We start from the raw sequence: 22,946 nt of genomic DNA on the forward strand, positions 1-22,946 counted from the left end.
CTTTTTTTTCCTTTTTCCACATTGTCCTTTAATAAGCAAGTATATATTACAAGGGAGACAGTATCCATTCTCCTAAGGTGGAAAAAACATTACTTAAGAACAGCAGATGAAAAACAGTTAAATCCCTGAAGGTACACTACTGATCCAGGAAAATAAGAAAGGGCGAATAAAGGCTTGAGGGTGAAGATTAAATTAGTGATAATTATATGTGATCAGATGATATATTTTTTCCCACAATCACACAGTCAGATAATATTTTATTTTTACTGCTTAGAGATCTTATTTTTACTAATTCAGACTGAATGTTATATTTTATTCAATATGAGATATATCTCCATCAGTACCTTCAGGATAACCATTCAAGGGAATCTGCTACATTTTTAAATTTAATAGATCATTTTATAAATTTAGCTCTGAGGGGTTTTACATAGACCCTGAATAATGAATATTAGAGATATAGAACCGGAGGCAGATAAGCATAAACAGTTTTCTTGTGTTATACATCTGGCCCAGAGTCCCATAATTAGACCCTTGAATAGATTTCACTTGCTTTCTTAAGAGTTAAAGTGGTTGTAAATGAAATTGCTGCTCTCAGTTGATGTATATGTATACATTTAGATACATCTGTTAAGAGCTCGGATTACACAGGTTGAACTGCTTTGTAAACTGTTAAATATTCTGTTTTCCTTCCTAGGAAGTTCTCGTCCAAAAATCCCTAGTAGTTTCTCTTCTACCAGACACAGGAAATTAACATTCTATGCTCAATTTGCATTAAAGAGTAAGAGATGATGGTCTTATTAAACTTTTGAGTTCTTCTTCTTTTTATTATTATTTTGCCTCAGCTCACAGTAGTGAAATAAATTGAAAATGACCTGGGTTTAGAATTGCAGCTCTGTTTGATTCTTACACATTATTTGGTTTCATACCATTACTTCATTTTTCGCTTGCAACATAGCAAATTATCCTAAACTTAGTGGTTTTAAGGAACCAGTATTTTTTATCTCACAGTCTCTGTGGTTTAGGAATCAGGAATTCCGAAGCTGCTTAGGAAGCTGGGTGATTCCTGCTCAGGTTTCTTGTGGAGTTGCAGTCAGGAGGAGGCCGAGGCTGCTTGACTGGGCTGGAGCATCCACTTCCAGTGGGATGGCTGCAGAAGCCTCAGCTTTTCACCACAGGCCCTCTCCATAATTGCTATCCTTGTGGCATGGCAGCTAATTTCCCCCAGAGTGAGTGAGTTAAGGAAGAGTGAGCGAGGAGGGAGCTTATGGCCTCGTCTCCGGAGAGGGTCACCATCACTTCCTCCATCCTCTGTTCTTTCGAAGTGAGTCATTAAGTCCTGCTCAGACTCAAAAGGAGGGGAATTAGCTTTGACATCTTGGAGAGAGGAATATTAAAGACTTTGCGGTGATATTTAAAAACCTTACCACAAGTTTCTGGTATATTTTGAGGTTTTATTTGCTTTCCTTCAAAGGGGCTGGATTTTGGAACTGTTGTATGTTGTTGGTGGAAGTGTGAAATGGTGCAGCTGCTGTGTAAAATTGTTAAACAGATGACCTGGCAATTCCATTTGTAGGTATATACCCCAGAAAACTGAGAGCAGGTACTCAAACAGATACTTGTCACCAGTATTCATAGCAGCATTATCTGCAATAGCCAAAAGGTAGAAACAACCTCTGTCCATCAACAGATGAACAGATTAAAGAAATGTCATGTGTGCATACAATGGAATATTATTCAGCCATAAAAATAAAGTTCTGATACGTCGCAACATGAATGAACCTTGAAATCATTTTATTGAATGAAATAAGCCAGATACAAAAGAACAGTTATTATTTTGATTCCACTTAACATGAAATGCTGAGATTTAGCAAGTTCATAGAAAGTAATTTAGAAGTTACCCGAGGCCTGGGGGAAAGGAGTTGGGGATTATATTAGTTTGCTAATGCTACCAGAAATAGAACGGCTTTTAGAAAGGGAATTTAGCAAGTTACAAGTTTACAGTTCTAAGACTGTGAAAGTGTCCAAATTAAGGCACCAAAGAGGTTACCGTCATCCAAGAAAGGCTGATGCCGTCTGGAGTACCTCTGTCAGCTGGGAAGGCACATGGCTGGCATCTGCTGGTCCCTTGCTGCTTGGCTCCCTTGCTTCCTGTGGGGTTTCCTCACCAGGTGTCTGTGGCGCTTCTCTTAGCTTCTCTGAGACACAGTTCTGGGTTCTGGCTTACTTAGCCTCTCATGAGAAGGCACATGGCGGTGTCTGTTGGACCCTTGCATCTCCAGATGTCTGGGTCTCATGTTGGTTCAGTCAGCTCTTAAGCAACTGTTCTGCCAGGCATGTAATCAGCTCTGCTCTGAGCTCTCTCCCAAATTTCCCTCTTAAAGGACTCCAGTAAGCTAATGAAAACTCACCTGGAATGGGTGGTGTCACATGTCCATCTAATGAAAGGGTCACACCCAAAATTGAGTGTGTCACATCACCAAGGAAGTAATCTAATCAAGTTCACACCCACAGCTGGGCATGCCACATCTCTGTGGAGAGAATCTAATCAAAATGGTTTCCACCCTACAAATATTGAATGAGAATTAAAAGAAATAGCTGCCCTCACAGGGTTGGATCAAGATTAAAATATGGCTTCTGTGGGATACATAATACTTTCAAACCAGCACAGGGAGGTTTTGCTTCTGTTCTAGGTTATGAAAATATCTTGGTAATGCTGCTGGTGATGGGAGCATAACATTGTGAATGTAGTTAATACCAACTGAAGTATACACTTAAAAATGGCTAAAATGGGAAATTTGATGTTATATACATATCTATATTCCACAGTAAAAAGAATGGCTAGATGATACGACAAGCTCTGCTTGTTAATTAGAATAATATTTTAGGGCGATACAATGGTGGCTCAGTGGCAGAATTCTCACCTGCCATGCTGGCAACCCAGGTTCGTTTCCAGTGCCTGCCCATGCAAAAATAATAGTAGTAATAATAATATCTTAAATCATTATTTCTCAACCTTTCATGTACTTCAAAAATAAAATGACCTACCAGAGGCAACACAGACTGAGTTTAAACACCGTGAACTGGTGAGTTGAATATGCTGCTCAATGTGGGCATGAGTAAAAGAGAAAAGAGGAAGTTCAGATTGAAGGAGGAAGACTGAGGAGAAGACGAGGAAGATGTTTGCCTCTGTGCTGTGGTAAATCATTGAGATATTAAAAGGTTTCTAAAAGGTTATGTCAGAAATATTGTTCTATAGGAGATTGTTCTAGTTTGCTAGCTGCTGGAATGCAATATACCAGAAATGGTATCGCTTTTTAAAAGGGAAATTTAGTGAGTTGCTAGTTTATAGTTCTAAGGCCGAGATAATGTCCCAATTACAGCAAGTCTATAGAAATGTCCAATCAGAGGTATCCAGGGAACGATACCTTGGTTTGAGAAGGCCGATGAAGTTCAGGATTTCTCTCTCAAGTGAAAAGACACATGGTGAACATGGTCAGGGCTTCTCACTCAGCTGGAAGAACACATGGTGAACACAGCATTTTCTGCTAGCTTTCTCTCCTGGCTTCCTGTTTCATGAAGCTCCCCGGGAGCATTTTCCTTCTTCATCTCCAAAGGTCGCTGGCTTCGTGGTACTGCAGCATTCTCTGCTCTCTCCGATTCTCCATTCTCCAAAATGTTTCCTCTTTTTTTTTTTTTTTTTTTTTAAATTTTTTATTTTACATGGGCAGGCACCGGGAATCGAACCCGGGTCCTCTGGCATGGCAGGCAAGCATTCTTGCCTGCTGAGCCACAATGTTTCCTCTTTTATAGGACCCCAGAAACTTATTAAGACCCACCCAAATGGGTGGAGACATGTCATCACCTAATCCAGTTTATCAATCACTCTTGACTCAATCACATCTCCAGGGAGGTGATCTAGTTACAGATTCAAACGTACAATATCGAATAAGGATTATTCTGCCTTTATGAGATGGGATTTAGATTAAAACATGGTTTTTCTAGGGGACATACATCCTTTCAAACCAGTACAGAGATCATCTATTTGCATGAACTCTAAGTACTTTGCTTCTTTTTTCTTCTCTCTTTTTCTTAAGAGTATTTTGCTTTTTAATATCTGCAGGAATTGCTCATTGTTTTATCCTTTTACTTTTCTGCACAGTGTTCTGCATCAGTTCAGAAGCAGAAGGAGGGACATGGCTAGGGACAAGAACGTACAGGTTGGCAGAGCCCTCCAGCGCCATGCAGCAGAGGCGCTGAATTTTTTTTAAGCCTGAAAACATTTGCGATTATTTAAAGATCTATGTGGTCACAGCCTTAATGAGGAACAGTTCTCTTTGTTTAATATCTTAACCAGAGCCACATAATTGGACAGTTGATAGATTTTTGATAATTAAGTAATTTCCATGTTTGTCCATACATAGAGTCCTGCATCCCAAAATAGGAAAGCTGGTAAGGGAGCTTTTGTGGTAGTCCAAAAGAGAAGTGCACCAAGGCCTGGCCTTGGGAAAAGGACAGTGGACATGTTATCCTTCTGTTTGAGAAGCTGAGTGATTGAATTGATGGAGAAGAAAGAATCTAGAATACCTCTAGGTTTTGGACAGACAGTGGGGGGAGAGCTGTGATGTTCCCTAAGATAAAACATAACAGAGAGAGTTAGTTTGTGGGTGACAAGACAATTAGTTTGCTTTTTTTGGTGTGTGTGTGGGGATATATTGTTTTACTATCTAATACTTTCTTCTCTCCCCTCAAATATCTCATCCCCACTCTCCTCTGACGGCCTTGCTAACTGATTTTAGGGAAAAATTAAGTAAGGCAGAATACTTCCAAAGAGAAATCCTTCCACCACTGTCTACACTCCAGAATTACCGAAATTTCCCTCGTAACCAAATCGGTTCATCAGTATACATATATGCTGTTATTTCTCCCATCTCAAAAACAAAAACCCAGACTTCCACAGATCATCCGTCTCCTTTCAGGAACCACTTTATTTCTCTTATCTCCATCAGAGCAAAACTTTTAGAGCTGTCCAAGTTTGCCATTTCCATTTCCTTCCATTCTTGAACATACTACATCAAGCTTTCACCTGCACCAACTCTATGGAAACCACTCTTGATAAGGTCCCAGTGACTTCCAGGAGAAGGAGCTACTGATCACTTCCTATTCCTCCTTTTACCCAGTCTGTCAGCAGCATTTGACATTGTCGTTCTTGATCCCTCCTTCCTCCTCAATACATTTTTTTTCACTTGTCTTTCAGAACCTCTGACCCCTTGCTTTTCAACCCTGTCTCATTAACTGCCTCTCTGTCTCGCTCCTGGGCCCTTTTCTTTGCTATGGCTGCACTTACTCTTTTGGTGATCTGATCTGTTTTCATAGCTTGAAATTCTGTTTACTTGCTGACCAAATTAGTATTGCTGCTGTACTTATTTCTTCAATTTAAACTCATGTAAAAGTTGTTAGATCCTGTCACTCCCTTGCTCAAAATCCTGCTAGGTTTATCACCTCACCCAACAACGATAGCTCACTTGATCCTACCCTCTCTGGCCTCTAATCTCATCTCTTGTCATTTGCCCTCTTGCTCACTCCCCTCCAGCCTGCAGATGGTCTGTTTCTCTACCATTTAGGTAGGCTTGGGCTCTAGAACCTTTGCACTTGCTGTTCCTTCTGTCTGGAATTCTCCTCCCCAGATATCCATATTGCTTACGCCCTCGCCTCCTTCAGGATTTTGTTCAAATGACTGCTCTGTAACTTTTTTTGGCTACTTCAGTTGAAAAGCACCCATTACCATAGTCTCTGCTCTGTTATCTCCATAGCACTTAAGCACTTAATCACCATCTGACACACTACATACTGACTTCCTGGTTTGTTAATTATCTGTCTCTCCTCGCTAGTGTATAAGCTCCATTAAAGCAGAGTGAACCAAGAATGTTTGCCAGAGGAAGTGACATTCCAGCTGCGCTTGTGGTGTGCAGTAATCTAGTTCACCTGAGAACCTGTACTATGCTTCTTATCAAGAGTATTTCTTTATCAGCTTGAAGCATGGTGACCCAAATTGATTGACAAGTAGGGGATCTCAAGTAGAAATTTAGCCAAGGCTATTGGTAAATGTCAGTAGAGCTGTGATCTTCATGTTGATCCATAGTGACCAGTAATTTATTGATACTGTTGTCCCCATTTATATATGAGGAAATATAGGCTTGGCCAAGTTAAGGAAATTTCCCAGTATTGAGTACCTATTAAGTGGCCGAGCTCAAATTCTGAACCACATCATCTTAAACCAAGCCTGTATTTTTCGCCCTGTGGCATAAATTGCCTTCCTTCATTTTTATTAGTGTTTTTACCTAAAAAGCTACCAACCAACTCTTTACTATTTTAGGTTTTGAAAGTGCAAATTTTGGGCTAGAATAATATAATAATAAAATTTGTAGTTTAAACAGTGTTTTAAATAATTTTAATTCCTTTGTACACAACCAAATGGAGGAGGACATATCCTGTTTTTGCAGGCAGCATGTCAACTTGGAGTTTTGGTAGCAGGATGTGTCTGATCTAAGATTTCATATATGATTACCTTTTCAGGGCCATTTTCCATTTGGAAGAAAAACTCTCAGAGATAACATTCTGGTTGGACTGTGATGACACAATAGACTGTTCTCTATGTGAAGGATTTGTTGAGTGTGAAAGAAAATATGTATCTGTGAGTCTGAGTCTGTGTGTCTGTGTCTGTACACACATACACGTGTACACAAACATGTATTTTCTTGATCTCTTGAGCTATAAAATGTGGTTCAACTCTAATGAAGAAGGTGTTTTCTCAGGCCCTTTGAAATCAACTTTAAGTTTTAAATGAGATTCAGCCTACTGAGTGTTTTGACACATGAAACTTGCTTTCTGCTACTTTTGTTGTGTTATTTCTCCCCCAGTTCTGGTAGGTGTACATAATGGGCACACCCTCCTACCCTGTAAATATTAGGAAGCTTTATTAGTGTTGCATTTACCAGACTGTGGAGACAGAGGCCTATTGTAAGTGCAGGCGGTAGTGGAACTGACTAGATCCTGGCTTAACAGAGTCCAAATCCAACAGCAGTGTGCAGGGTGAGCCTGTGCTTTACAGGCCAGCACCTGGCAGAACGCGGGACACCACTCTCAAAATAAATCTTAGTTATTTAATGCATCCAAGGCTCTGAAATAGTTTTTGGCAATGTCATGTGTAAAGGTAAGTACAAACAGTGATGAAATTCTTCTGATACCAAGTACAGTTTGTACAATATGTATCAAGTATACAAATTTTTTATTGTATTTTGGGCATATTCCCAATTAGGCAGAGACATACAGAAAGATCTCTGGCTTTGAAGCAAAAATGTCTTTGTCTTTGGTGCTGGCCTTGAGCAGTGTTTCCTTGAGCAATTTCTTCGTGGATCTGTGCCATGAGTGGCTCGTCTCAAAGTTTCAATATGAAGAACAGACCCACAGGGTGGTTTTCAAAGTCCTAATGAGGCCAGAATATTCCAGTTCCTAGCTCGGAGCTCTGTACGCAGTGGGGTTCAGAGGATGTCAGTGTCCTCCTTTGAGAGTGCTTACAAGACCCGACCGGTGTAGGAATGGAAAGTTCACCAACAATCGTAAACACTGTACCTAGTCTGCCGTGGGTAAGACAGCAGGCTCTTTTCTGCATGTAACTTTGGGCCGCTGGCAGTTTTAAAAGAGCATATAAGGAGACTTCGTTCACAATAGCTATGTGCTGAATTTCCCTATCCCAAGGGACATAAAAGTCTAGAAAGGAGGCCAGAGGTCCCAGTGGTTATAGGTTTAAGACCTTTACCTCATTGCTGAAACCTAGTGTGGCAGAGAATTTAGTATTTGGCAGGGAAAAGGAGTTTTTATCCTGCAGAAGGATGAGAATAAACACTAGGATTAAGACTGATGCCCAACATCGCCTCATATGGAAGGAACCCAGGCTCGAGTTGGTTCCACTCACTGTGGATACTGCTGGGGCAGGGCAGCCACTGACCCCCAGAGGGTGGAGTTCCCCTACGCCACCTGGGGACCATCCATCCTGTCTGAGAACACAGAACAAATGCCCAGGAGCTCAGCCTGGTTCACCATTCCCAAGATCACTGGGAACTTGTCACATGGGCAGCCACTTTCATAGACCATCAGCAATTACAAATTCACTTGTTTTTTATTGCTTTAAAAAAATGGAGTTAAAATTTACATACAGTTTCCTGGTGCTTGCCCATGCAAAAAAAAAAAAAAAATTTACATGCAGTAAAATACTCAGGTCTCAAAGTACAATTTCATGTGTTTAGATAACTGTATATATACCTGTGTAAGTGTATCAACCTCAGTCAGTCCTTACGAGCCATAGATAACACTGTTTTGATTTCTATCACCATAAAGTAGTTTCACCTTTCTTGCAGAATCTACATATTCTTTAAACTGTTTGGTATTACTCATTTTTCCTTGATACATAGGATTTTCTTTATGTTGCATAAATGGTTCTTGGCGATAAAATTTTGTCACAAGATTTAAAGTCTAAGTCAAACAAAACAACTTTTTGCAGCCACCTTGAAATCCAAGGTCTTTGTTTCTTAAAGTTATAACTTTGAAATTATTCTACCCTCTTTGGTGAAAATATGCATTAGAAAGATACACATACCCCACGGGAACTAAAGAAACCCTTGGTCTTTACTGGAAAACCTTTGGCCCTCGTGATTTCTTCAGTTTAAGAGAATAATACCTAAGAATCTGTATTATGTACTAGTCCTGGCTTCCCCTTTCCCTGAGGAAGGAGTTCAAGATATAGCATAGGCCGTGGGACTAGACCAGAGTGGAGTCGGGTCTGCCCTTTCTTGACTGTCTCTTTAACCTCTCTGAGCCTCAGTTTCCTCTGTTGTAAAAGAGGATAATGATATCAACCTGAAAGTGTTGTGGTAAAGATAAATGAATTAACAGATGCAAAGTGTCATCACATAGCAGGCTCTCCCTCCTTCTCCTCTTCCTTGTCCTTCATTGTTAAAGGCAAAATTTTTAGCATTATGATTTTTTCATTTTTCAGCTGGAATGCATTTATTAACTATGCTAGAGACATTGGCCGTTGAGCATGTATTTCTGGTGTCAGTTATCTTTAGGACTCTGCTATTTATATCTTGAAACTTAGTTGAAGTTTCCCTTCAACTTGGTTGCCTCTTCCTAGCCACCTGGCTGTGAGAACAAATTAAAATCATCTAATTATCTTATGTTCATACTTGTCTTGTTCCCTACCCTGCAAAATTCATAAGTATTCTCTCAAGATAATACTTGAGAGGTAGAGGTGCTTGCACACTTGATGCAGAAGATGGTTCACAACCAAGTCAAGTCAACCTTACCAATAATCATTTACAAAAACATCAAACTTTGATTCTAAAATTCATTAATAAGAGCCAAACAACCCAAAACAACAACAACAAAAAGGTTAGCCTTGACAAAGGTACATGTGGGCAACACGGAAGAGGAAAACTAATATAGCAGATAAAAATAAAAAAGATGTTCACTCTCTGTAGTAATCAGAAAAATGCAAACTAAAGCAATAATGAGTTTTATACTCATCAGATTGACAAATACCAGAAAGTTGATGATATCAGGTGCTTCAAAGAATGTGAGGGTAACAGGAGTTCTTGTGCACTTCTGTTATATGTATGAATTCTGTAATCCTTATGAGGATTTCACCAGACAAAATCCTGCATGTATACACAAAGACATGGAGAGAGATGTTTGTCATAGATTCTTTGGTATAGCAAAAAATTGCAAACAATCCAAATGTACATCATTTGAGGATCACATGAGTAAAATTCGGTGTTAAATGCCATATTGTATAGGAAATGCGTGTATTTGGTAAGATCATAATGACACTGGTTTACTCGGGGGAGGAAGGATGGGGAGGATAATGGAAAAAGAATCCAATTTAATTTTCTCTTAATTCAATTTGAACAAAGGAGACACCACCAAATAGCAACATTTATAACTCTGAATCAGTGATTCTCAAAGGGTCCTTTGTCCCTGGACCAGCAGTGTTTGGCTTTACCTGAGAACTTGGAAATAAAAATTCTCAGGTACTCCCCGGATCTACTGAAGCTTGACCTCTAGGGCTGGGGCCCAGCGAGCTATGTTTTAACAGCCCTCCAGTCAATTCTTAGTGTACCTTGCCACTGCTGTACATGACAAAGATCTGCGTGTTTGTTACCTTATTTTCGGAATGTTTTAAATTAAAAATAATAGTCACAAGCTTTTCTTTCCCTCTCTCCCAGTGTCTTTTAGGCTTTAAGTTTCAACTCCAAAACTAAAAGGCTTATAATGTAAACTTCTAACTCCAGATAAAATTGTCCGGTTTGGGTAGATTTCCAATTTCAAGCAAAGAGTAGAGAAAAAGATGAGCAGATATAATTAAGTAATATTTGAATGTGAATTGTCCAGTAAGTACATCACCGTAAAAAAAAATTTTGGTCCCCTTTGACAATTCCCCCATCATCATCAATAGATAACTGTCAAGTATGGAGTGCATTCACAACAGTGCAAAGTATTGAGGCCCCCGCAAGGTGTGAGATACAGATCATGTCTTCAGAAAATAAACTTATTGGAGAGTCAGGCTATGAGTAGAGAAGATAAAGTTAAAAAGAAGAATAACTCATTTTCAGGCATATAGTGAAGATAATTCCCTCGTAGAATTCCACAGGGGTAGGCTTGAAGGGAACACTTTTTTTGGAAATTTTCAACCTCAGTAGAGAAGGTGGAAGGCAGTATTTCAAAGGTTGATGTGCGCGAAGATCATTGTAGCTTGTAATTCAAAGGTAATCTTAGTTAAAGTTGAGGTGTGGAATGTTAGTCACATCTTCAATTTTAATACTGTAAGATGAACAGAAGCATTAAAAAATTTTGAGTACTGAGGTGATTTGTGTGTGCAAAGCAGTGTTCTAAGAAGATAAATTTGGCATAAGTGTCAAAGATGAACTGAAGGCTAGATGACAATTAAAAATGAAATGCCAGAGCCTTTAAAGAAAGTGACGGTTTTGATGGTGAAATAGAAGATATAATATGGAGTGAGGAAAAGTTGGAAAGAAGTGGAAGAATGTGAGAGTAATAATTCTAATGACATGTATTAGCTTCTTATTGCTGCTGTGACACACTGCCAAAACCATAGGGGCTTAACAGCACAAATGTATTTTCTTACAGTTTTAGAGATCAGAAATCCAAAATAGCTCTCCATGGGCTAATATCAAGGTAGCAGCATAACTACATTCTTTTATGGAGTCTAGGGGAGAATCCATTTTCTTGCCTTTTCCATCTTCTGGTAAATATGTTGGGCTGCCTGAGATAATCCAGGTTACTCTCCCCATCTCACCTCCTCCCCTCCCCTCCCCTCAAAATCTAACATAATCCCATCTGCATAGCCCCTTTTGCTGTGCAAGATAGCATATTCACAGGTTCTTAGGATTAGGACATGGACATTTTTGGGGGGGTCCATTATTTTGCCTATCACATAGAATATCACCATAATTTATTGACTGGCTGCACTTTGGAAACAAGATGAAAAAGCCTCGATTGGTCATGTCATTCCTTTTTCAGTTTGCTCATTTATGAAGGGTATTGGGGTAGGGTTCCCTTCCAAGACTAATAAACTCCATGGGGACAGAGATTTTTAGCTATTTTGTTCCTTACTGTATTTATTTTGCCTAGAACAGTGGTATGTAATAGACACTTGTTGGGTATTGAATCGTGTCTCCCCAAAAAAGGCATATTCAGGTTTTAACCCCTGCTCTGTGGGTATGAACTCATTTGTAAATAGGACCTTTGAAGAGTCATTAGTTAAGGTGTGCCCAATAGGAATGGGCGTGTGCTGGTTTGAAGACCATGTTCTTTTAATCTATCCCAGAATAAGTACAGACTTATTGTGGGTTGGACCTTTTGCTTAGGCGGTTTCCATGGATATGTGGCCCAGCCCATTCTAGGTGGGTAATCACCTCACTGGAGTCCTTTATGAGAGGATAAAAGGCAGGGACATTTTGGAGAGAGATCAGAGAAAGAAAACACCCCAGGAGAAGCTAGGAGGACCTACAGGACCTGAGAGAGCCATTTTGAAACCAGAATCCAGGCGCGACAGCACAGCGAATGTCACCATGTGCCTTCTCATGTGACAGAGGAACCCCGGATGCCAGCAGCTTTTCCTCAGAGAAGGTGTCCCTCTCCTGGTGTCTTAATTTGGACATTTTTATAACCTTAGAACTGTAAATATTTAACCTAACAAATCCCCTTTGTAAAAGTCAATCCATTTCTGGTGTGTTGGATTCTAACAGTTTTAGCAAACTGAAACAGAGAATGAGCCTTAATTCATTAGACTGAATCCTTATAAGCAATTTGACATGGAAAGAGAAGCCATGGGGAGTAGCCCAAAGCTGGAAGTCAGCAAAACCTGGGTGAGGAAGAAGATGCCACCATACGCATTGTCACATGACAGAAACGCCGAGGACGGCACATCACTGGCAGCCAGCCCCAGAGCACCCCAGTCTTCAGGGAGAAAGCCTTGCCTTGCTGATGCCTCAATATTGAACCTCCTCTATTCTCAAAACCATGAGCCAATAAATTCCTCTTGTTTAAGACAACACATTATATGGCATGTGTTTTACCAACTGGGAAACTAAAACAGCATTCAATAATTATTTGTTGAATAAAGTATTTGAAGGTGAATGAATGACTGAGTTGAGGAAAAGTTTGAAAAGAGCCCTGGGGAGAATTCTCCAGTGGCTCCTGGGCATAGTGTTGAGTTCTTATTTTTGTAGTGAAGTATGGTTTTTAGTTCAGCTATACACTGTCAAGAACCCTGTCATTAAGATGGAGACATTTCCACTGAGTAGGACAGATGCATAGCTAAGATTTGTAAAGTCTGTTCCTTTTCTTCCCCTGCTTTTAGTTTCCTGGTAAGAGTCTCCTATAACTGGGAATGGGGAAATATATTAGGATTGACATATGACGTCATTTAGTGTCTGGGGCAGCGGCTGATTGAAAAAGAAATTGCTCAGTGTAGCAATGACCAGCTGCCCCTGAACCACCAGTTGTCACATTCTACATTGCTCACACAGTGAGAATCAGGACTTGTCTTTTGCATTCCTTAAAGAACACTTGACCCTGTGAGCACATAATCTATTTATGCTGGCAGAAATAGAAAACAGAGACATTTCTTTGAACTTAAAAAAAGAAAGCACAATGTCAGGGCACAGGTAGCAAGCAGGTAGGCAGAAGTCAATGATCTTTTGTATATGGAAGCTAACATTTTTAGGACATTTGCCTCTTAGAAATGAAGTCTGACGTATGCTTACAATAAAAGCTATATTTGAAAACTGACTTTTAAAGACCAGCAGTTTAGCTGTTATGTGGCTTGAAGCAAATGAACTAATTTGTTTAAAGGCGTAATAGATGACAGAAGGAAGGATTTTAAACCAGCAAGTGGGAGAGAGTATGCTGGTTTTACTCAGGGTCCTTGAAATTTGGAGAATTATACTATTCTTTGGCTTTTATTGTCTGTGTGACCTGAGTAAATAATATTCTTTTTCTCCTGTCTTTATTCCCTCATGTAAAATACTTAACCAGAGGTAATGCTGTTTTAAAAATTTCATCCAGCTGGAAATGGAGGCACACATACATATTAGATATAAATTTTCCTTTTTAAATACCAAATATGTTTAACTAATCATCTGAAATTAATCCCTTACATATCAGTCTGTAAAATGATTAGTGAGAGAAGTAGTTGATTATGAAAAGATAAAAAAACTCATTGTTGGAAGCCATCATTCCATGAAGTTTCCAATTAGTAAATATCTTCCTTTAATGTTAGGGAAAAAAATTCAATATATTAAAGACCTGATGTTCAGGGTATACAAAATAGGTTTTGAAGCATATGAAAAAGACTTTAGTTTGTCAGTCTGAATAGATGAAGAATATCCCCTGTGCTCTAATCAGTAGAGTGGTGAGTAAAAATTTTGCTGAAAACAATGTTTTATATATATATATCTACACATATGTTACATATATACAAACTCAGAGTCAAGAAGGGGAAAACACAAAGTGCCAGCAACAAAAGGTGGAGCCCAAGATAAGAAGAGTGACTGAGACTGAAAGCCAAATGGGCCCATGGCATTATGGAGTTCAGATGTAGGCTTGATGTTTGAGGTTAACATCTGCAGATTGTGGAATGGGTCCGTACCAGATGTGGTGGGAGGCAGGGAGGAAGCTGGAGGGCTGTAACTAAAAACTCCTGTGGAAAGCTTAGATCTGTGACGTTTGCATCCATGAAACCAGGCCTAGCAAAACTCCACCACCAGCCAGGGGCAGCAAGAAAGCTTGCCTTCTGCCAACGGTGGAGGCAGAAGGAAGAGACACCTGTGAATCATCAGAACACCAGCCCGAACCACACGCAGGTATAGATAGATGCAAATTCACGCTGCCAAAAAAAGGGAAAGAGGGTAGAAAGGATATTTGAGGAAATAATGGCTTGAAATCCCCAACTCTTATGAAGACATAAATATACGTATTTGGAATTGCAGCATACTCCAAACAATAAATCGGAAAGACCTACTCCAAGACAATCAGAATGTGAGCTGCCAATGATAAAGAGAAAATTCTGAAAGCAGCAAGAGAAAAGGAATCCATCACATACATACAGGGGATGCTCAGTAACACTAAGTGCTGCTTTCTCATCAGAATTCATGAAGGCAAGATGGCAATGGCATGACATATTTAAGATACTGAAATGGAAAAAGTGCCAGTGAAGAATTCTTTATCCAGCAAAACTGTCCTTCAAAAATGAGGGACTATTGAAAATACTCACAGATATACAGAAACCGAGAGAGTTCATTAACAAGAAACCTGCCCTACAGGAAAAACTAAAGGGAGTTCTGCAGGCTGAAAAGAAAAGAGGAGAGAGAAGTTTGAAGGAGAGTATAGAAATGAAGACTATCAATAAGGGGGACTAAATGTAAAAAAGAGAGACAAAAACAAAATATTACATGTAAAAGCCAAAGGATAAAATGTTCGAAGTACTGTCTTTACAGTAATAACATAGAATGTTAATGGATTCAGCTCCCCAAACAAAAGATGTAGATTAGCAGAATGGATAAATAATATGATCCATCTGTTTACTGTCTACAAGAGACTCAGCCTAGACTCTGGATACAAATAGATTGAAAGTGAAAGGCTGCAAAAAAGATATTTCACAGAAACAATAACAAAGAAAGAGCTGGGGTGGCTATACGAGTAGTGGACAAAATAGAGTTTAAATCAAAAATATCATAAGACATAAAGATGGACATTATATATCAATAGAAGAGGTAATCCATCAAAAAGAAATAGCAATCATAAATATTTATGCACCTAACCAGAATGCCCCAAAATACGTGAGGTAAGCACTGATAAAACTGAAGGGACTAACAGACATCTCTATAATAATGGTTGGAGACTTCAGTATACCACAGATCAATACATAGACCGTCTAGACAGAGGACCAGTAAAGAAACAAATAACTTAATATGATAAATGAACTTGACCTAAGAGACAGATACAAAACATTACACCCCAAAACGGCAGGATATGCGTTCTTCTCAAGTGCTCATGGATCATTCCCAACGATAGAACACATGTTAGGTAACAAAGCAGGTCTTAAGAAATTTCAAAAGATTGAAATTATTTGAAGCACTTTCTCTCACCTTAATGGAATGAAGCAGGAAAGCAATAGCAGGCAGAGAACTGGAAAATTCACGGATATATAGAGATTAAACAACACACTCTAAAACAATCAGTGGGTCAAAAAGGAATTACGAGAGAAATTAGTAAATACCTCAAGACAAAGGAAAACAAGAACATGACAAATCAAAACTTACAGATTGCAGTGAAAGCAGTTTTCAGAGGAAGTTTATAGCCTTAAACCACCTACATTAAGAAGGAAGAAAGCTAAAATCAAAGACCTATAACTGCACACTTGGAGGAACTAGAAAAAGAAGGGTAAACTAATCCCAAAGCAAGGAGAAGGAAAGAAATAACAAATATTAGAGCAGAAATAAATGAAATGGAGAATTAAAAAAAAAAGTGAATTATCAAAACCAAAAGTTGGTTCTTTGAGAAGATCAGTAAAATTGACAAACCCTTAGCTAGATTGACAAAGACGAAAAGAGAAGCTGCAAATAAAGTCAGGAATGAGAGAGGGCATTTTTATGGACTGCACAGAAATAGAAAAATCAGAAGAAAATACTAGCACAACTATATGCCAACTAACTAGACAACTGCAGTGAAATGAACAACTTCCTACACACATGATGCCTACACTGACTCTAGAAAAAGAAGGCTCAACAAACCAGTTATAAGTAAAGCAATTGGAGGTAGTCAAAACTCTCCTAACAAATAAAAGCCCAGGAGCATATGGCTTCACAGGTGAATTCTACCAGGCATTCCAAGAAGAATTAATACAGTTCTACTCTTCCAAAAATTGAACAGGAAGGGAACACTACATAACTCATTCTGTGAAGCCAACATCACCCTAATACCGAAGCCAGATAAAGATACAACAATAAAAGGAAATTACACACCAATTTCTCTAATGAATATAAATGTAAAAATCCTCAACAAAATACTTAGAAACCAAATCTAATAGCACATTAAAAGAATTATACACCATGATCAAGTGTGTTTTATTCCAGTTATGCAAGGGTGGTTCAACACAAGAAAATCACTTAATGTAATACACCATATTAACAAATTGAAGAGGAAACCCACATGATTATATTGATTGATGCAGAAAATACATTTGACAACATCCAGCATCCTTTTGTGATAAAAAACACTTCAAAAGATAGGAGTAGAAGGAAAGTTCCTCACAATGATAAAGGTCATATACGGGAAAGCCGCAGCTCACATCATACTCAACGGGGAGACTAAAAACTTTCCCTCTAAGATTGAGAACGAGACAAGGATGCCCGGTGTCACCACTATTACTCAGTATTGTGCTAGAAGTTCTAGCTAGAACCATTAGAATAGGGAAAGAAGTAAAAGACATCCAAATGATGAAGAGGTCAAACCTTCACTATTTGCAGATGACATGATCCTATATTTAGAAAGTCCTGAAAAATCTACTAGAGCTAATAAACAAGAGTGGTGGAATACAAGATCCACAAACAAAAACACACTAGTCATGAACAATTTGAAGAGGACAGCAGGAAAAAAATTCCATTTACCATAGCAACTAAAAGAATCAGATATCTATGAATAAGTTTAACTAAGGATGTAAAGCACCTGTATTCAGAAAACTATAAAACATTGCTAAAAGAAATCAAAGAAGACCTAAATAAATGGAAGAACATTCTCTGTTCATGGATTGGAAGGCTAAATATCATTAAGATGTTAATTCTACCCAGATTGATTTACTGATTCAATACAATCCAGTCAAAATTTCAACAGCCTACATTGTAGAAATGATAAAGCTATACATTGAATTTATTTAGAAATTTAAGGTGCCCCAAATAGCCAAAAAAATTCTTGAAAAAGAATGAAGTTAGAGGACTCACACTTCCTAATTTTAAAGCAAATTACAAAGCTACAGTGACCAAAACAACATGGTACTAACACAAAGATAGGCATTGGTTAATGGAAATGAGTTGAGTGTTCAGAAGTAGACCTGCATATGTATGGTCAGTTGATTTTTTTTATATAAAATATGTAGATTTTAGTGAATAACATCTACTCAGTGTAGATACAGATAATGAATAAATACCTGAATTTTTTTTGCCTGACTCTTCATTTTCTTTATAACTTACGGAGCAGAATTAAAACCAGAAATCTCAAATGATTTAGATGTCTAATGCATATTTAATAGTTGATAAATTTATATAAGCTCTGAAATATAATTTTCTAATTAGAAGTTACTTTCGTAAAGGAAAACTGAGATGATATCTTAATGAAAGTTTTTGCCTTGAGTATATTTTAACAAAATAGTTGTGGATTTAATATACTATTTTGAATGCATTCATTCTGAAAATTTATAAATCATTCTACTTTGTAACATTTTTTCTGGTGATCATTTAATTTTTTTCTCTTAAGGATGAGATATGAGGGGCTGACGAGTATGAATGCATGTGTATACACAAAATATGTTTGTAAAGGAACAGCTGTGTAAATAAAGCATACAAAATATCCATCGTTTTTAACACCGTAATGGTGATAGGCACTAACATTACTGCCAAATGCAGAACTCACTTCAATAAGAAGTGAGGGTTGATGGCATTGGAGTTCCAGTTTTGGATAGGATGCTTTCCATGAGATAAAAATCATAATTACACCCTCTGCCCCTCAAAAAACATGGTGGAGGGAAGAAAACAACGTTCAAATTTATGGACCTTTTTCATTTCTTTTGGAATGAAATTCTATCAGCTTTTGTATTAAAAAATAAAGTTGATGAGGAAGCTGTTCTCACCTGCAAGATAAATGGCTTTTACATTCTTGGCAAATCTTAGGTATTGCATTTTAAAGCACAAAACCACCAGTGTATTAGTTAGGAAATATCTGTAAACATAAAGTTTATAAAAGTGTCTCATGTAACCGTGGGGACATAGAATCCAAAATCTGTAGGGCAGACTGTGAAGCTGACCACTCTGGTGGAGGGTCTGGAGGAACTCCACAGGAGAGGGTCAGAGAAGAGAGCCTGTCTCTTCTGATTCCTCCTTGAAAGCCTTCCATTGGTTAGATTAAACGTCAGTTGTTGCAGAAGACACTCCCCTTGGCCGATTACATATGGAATCAGCTGTGGATGCAGCTGACATGATCATGATTTAATTCTATGAAATGTTGTCATAGCAACAGACCAGGCCAGCACTTGCCCAGCCAGACAAACAGGTACCACTGCCTGGCCAGGTTGGCACATGAACCTGACCATGCACACACCAGCCACCAGTATCTTCCTGGGCATTCATAAATTTTCTTCTTCTGATTCAGGTGGCAGCAGGGGACTCCTGGTATGCACACACACGCACACGCACACGCACACACACATGCCTTTATCAAGACATAAACTATCAGTTTGGGATACTAAGGACTAATCTATAGGTTGTTTTACAAAGGTAGAATATAGATAGACTACATTTTCTCAGGTGAAAGACAAAATGTATAGTTCTCCATCTCTGCTGAATTCATCTACCTTTTTAAGGCTTTCACAGAAAATACCAGTTTGTGAACAGGTGTACCCAGAGTTTGAGTGGAGATGTTATTAATCAGGATTGAAGTCTTGATGCCATTCATAAAAACCCAATTTTTAGAAAGGCATCAAAAACCCCATTTAAAAATAAATTGTCTATGTATAAAGAATGAAGTGTTCGCAAGTTCCCAGCTTGTATTCTGCAGAATATTGAAAGGTTTATTAGCAGCCCATGAAATTGTAATGAGGAAAGAGTCTGAGAACCACTTTAGCATCCTTAATCCTCTTTAATTCCACCTGTTCCTTGGGTGAACCAGTTCTTGAAGTCTAGAAAGTCTCCTCATGATTTACTGTCAAATCTTTTGTTTTGGGATTCAAGCATCTTACCAAGTGTATTCTTGATTCTCAATGTTGTAAGTCTGAGGGTTGGATTGTGGGCCCAGCATTCTGGTATTAGGTTCAGAATATCATTCTTAGACATTCATCACTGTTCCAGTAGTTAGACACAGGTAACCTCAAACATATGACCCATAGATCCTCACGCATATCTTCATATGAAGGATTGTTGGTACCGTGTTGTAGTGTGGCAATTGGTACTATTCCACTAGCCCTCCTGTGATACAGTGAAGAGCCATTTCCTAAATTATCAGACCAAAGCTCTAGATGTCAGCCATTACATAGGGCTGGAAATGGTTTTTATTCAGGCTTTTGTCTAGCACTTCTGGAGCCATGTGGCATTTGGTACCAACCCTGGTGTTCAAAGGTGCATCAGCTTCATTTGTGTCACTGTTGAACTTAACAGCAAGGCCTAGGTCAGCCACACAACAGCTTCCATTTTTCTCAGTGAGGATGTTCTTGATTTTAGGTCTCGATGAGCAATCGTGGGCTTTCCTTGGGTGCCATAAATTTCGTGGGGAGAAGGCACAGACTACAGGCAGCTAATAAGCCAATTTGAGTGGGACTCCAGTGTCCAGTGTAACACATTTCAAGAAGTTGTGGAGTGATCCGTTTTCATGGTAATCAATAATCAAATAGTGTGGAGTCCAGGAGCCTGTGCCTTTAATGTCTGCTCCTATAAAGCCAAGGATATTCTCATGACACGTGAGCACAGTTTGGTAGATTTTGGTTTCTTGAAATGACTTTTATTCAATGAGGTTTTCTTTTAAAAGGCCACAGACTTGCCAAGGACTCCAAACTTCCACTGCTTTCTTCCGACTCCTTCTGTCTGTATTTTCTGCCTTGTAGTGTTAGATCTGGGATATGCTAACAACAGTGTCTTGCACCAATGCCTGATGACAGGTTCTGCCAAGGAGGAGCTGGAGAAAGCTGGAGGAGGAGAGAAGGGACTTCTTTATTCCAGATTTTGTTTGCCATCCTTCCAGAGATACCTGAGAGATGTAGCTAGAAAAAAATTGGGCTTAGAGTTGTCTCCAAACAGCTTTGACTTATGCTTCCTCCTCATGAATTCCAGGATAGTATTAAACAGATGCATATTTTCATAAATCCAGGCCCCTGGGGAGGAACTTATCCTCCAGGCCCCCTGTGCAGAGCGAGGTGTGCATGGTGACTGCAAGGCTGCCAGGTCCATTGTACTGAGGCAGAGCAGTATCTTCAACAAATGGTGCTGGGAACTACATGTGCATATCCAGAAAAATGAAAGACGGCTTCTACCTCACACCTTATACAAGAATTAACTCAAAATGTGTCAAAGACCCAAATATAACAGCCAGGACCATAAAACTCCTAGAAGTAAATGTAGGGAAGCATCTTCAAGATCTTGTGGCAGGTGGTGGTTTCTTTACACCCAGAGCACAAGCAGTGAAAAAAAAACAAGATAAAGGGGATCTTCTCAAAATTGAATACGTCTGTGCTCCAAGGGACTTTGTCAAAATTGTAAAAAGGCAATTTACAAAATAGTAGAAAATATTTGGAAACTACATTTCTAGTAAGGGTTTAATATCCAGAACATATAAAGAAATTATAGCATTCAATAATAAAAAGGCAAGCAATTCATTTTAAAGTGTGCAGAAGACTTGAATGGATGCTTGTTCAAAGAGGAATGCAAATGGCTAAAGAGCACATGAAAAGATGCTCAACACTGCTAGCTATTAGGGAAATGCAAATGAAAACCACCATGAAATATCATTTCAGACTTACTAGAATGACCGTTATTAAACGAACAGAAAACTACGAGTATTGAAGAGGATGTGGGACAGTAGGAACACTCACTCACTGCTAGTGGGATTATAAAATGGGATAGCCTTGGTGAAAGGCAGTTTGGCGGTCCCTCAGGAAACAGTATAGAACTGCCATGTGGTCCTGCAGTTCCGCTCCTATGTATATATTCAGAACTAAGAGCTGGGATGCAGCACACATTTGCACACCAGTGTTCATAGGGTAATTATTTACACTTGCCAAAGGATGGAAATGACCCAAGTGTCTGTCAGCTGTTGAATGGATAAACAAAATGTGGTATATGCGTATGATGGAATATGATGTGACTGTAAAAAGAAATGAAGTCCTGCTGCATGTGACCACATGGGAGAACCTTGAGAACATTATGTTGAGTGAAGTGAGCCAGACACAATAGGACAAATGTTATATGATCTCACTAATAGGACTAAATATAATGAGCACACTCATGGAGTCAACAGCCAGAATAGAGGTTACCAGAAGATAGAATGAGGGTAGAGAATGGGAAACTGTTGTGTAATTTGTACAGAATTTTTAGTAAGATTGATTGTAAATATTTGGAAAAGGATAGAGGTGATGATAGTTTGTTATCGTGCATATACTTAACAACACTGCATTGTGTGTATCGTTATGGCTAAAAGGGGAAGTTTAGGGTCATGCATGTCATTAGAAGAACAGTGGGGACTGTGTAACGTAGTGAACCCTGTTGTAGACAATGAAGGTGGCTATTAGTACAAATATAAAAATGTTCTCCCATAGTCTAAAACAAATGTTTGTCACTGTTATTACAAGGTGTTAATGATCGGGTGCTACATGAGAAAAAATATACCTAATGCCAATATGGATTATAGTCAACAGTCGTATTATAATAGCCTCCCGTCAGTTGTAACAAAGGTACCACACCAATGCTAAGTGTCAACAACAGAGGCTATAAGGGGTATTTTTTTGGAGGGGAAGTAATGAATATGTTCTAAGGTTGATTGTGATGAAAACACAACTCTGATTATACTGGAGCCATCGATCTTACACGTTGGATGGATTGTATGGTGTGTGAATAAAACTGTTAAAAAAAATTCCCAACAGCAGTGTAGGACAGAGTCAAGTAAGAAGTCGCTGTATATGGACATTCACACTTCAGGGAACATAGGACTCCCATGGAGAAGAGTCCTCCTAAGGATAAATTTACAGTCAGAATCATACACTACATGAGAAAATAGTCACAACCAAAGGAGAGTTAGCAAATGTAACAAATAGGAGAATTCATCTATGAAGTGTTAAAGATGGTAGAAAAAAATCAGAAAGATACTTTAAAAAAAGTTCATTCTTAGAGATGAAGGAAGGGAAACAGGTCTGTATTTAAAAGGGGGAAAAGACAGAATAAGGTACAGGCAGATTTGAAAAAAGAAATAGAAATTCTAGAAATGAAAAATACAGTTATTAAACTTCATGAACACTGTTTTGAAGTTGAAAATGGTGAATAAGGGACACTGCTTTTGTATCCAGAGGAAAAATTCTTCAGCCCACAGGTAGAAATAGTGTTTACCCTGTTCATAAT

General features: G+C 38.7%; 1 protein-coding gene and 1 pseudogene across 4 annotated transcripts in view; one reads left to right on the top strand and one right to left on the bottom strand.

The window, feature by feature from the left end:
- Nucleotides 1-22,946, top strand: part of PDE5A (phosphodiesterase 5A) — a 153,719-nt gene that overhangs the window by 42,390 nt on the left and 88,383 nt on the right. The window lies entirely within an intron of this gene.
- On the bottom strand, nucleotides 19,539-22,409 carry LOC143668407 (bone morphogenetic protein receptor type-1A pseudogene; annotated as a pseudogene).

The sequence above is a fragment of the Tamandua tetradactyla genome, chromosome 24 (assembly GCF_023851605.1).
Source record: "Tamandua tetradactyla isolate mTamTet1 chromosome 24, mTamTet1.pri, whole genome shotgun sequence".
NCBI classification, from domain to species: Eukaryota; Metazoa; Chordata; class Mammalia; order Pilosa; family Myrmecophagidae; genus Tamandua; species Tamandua tetradactyla.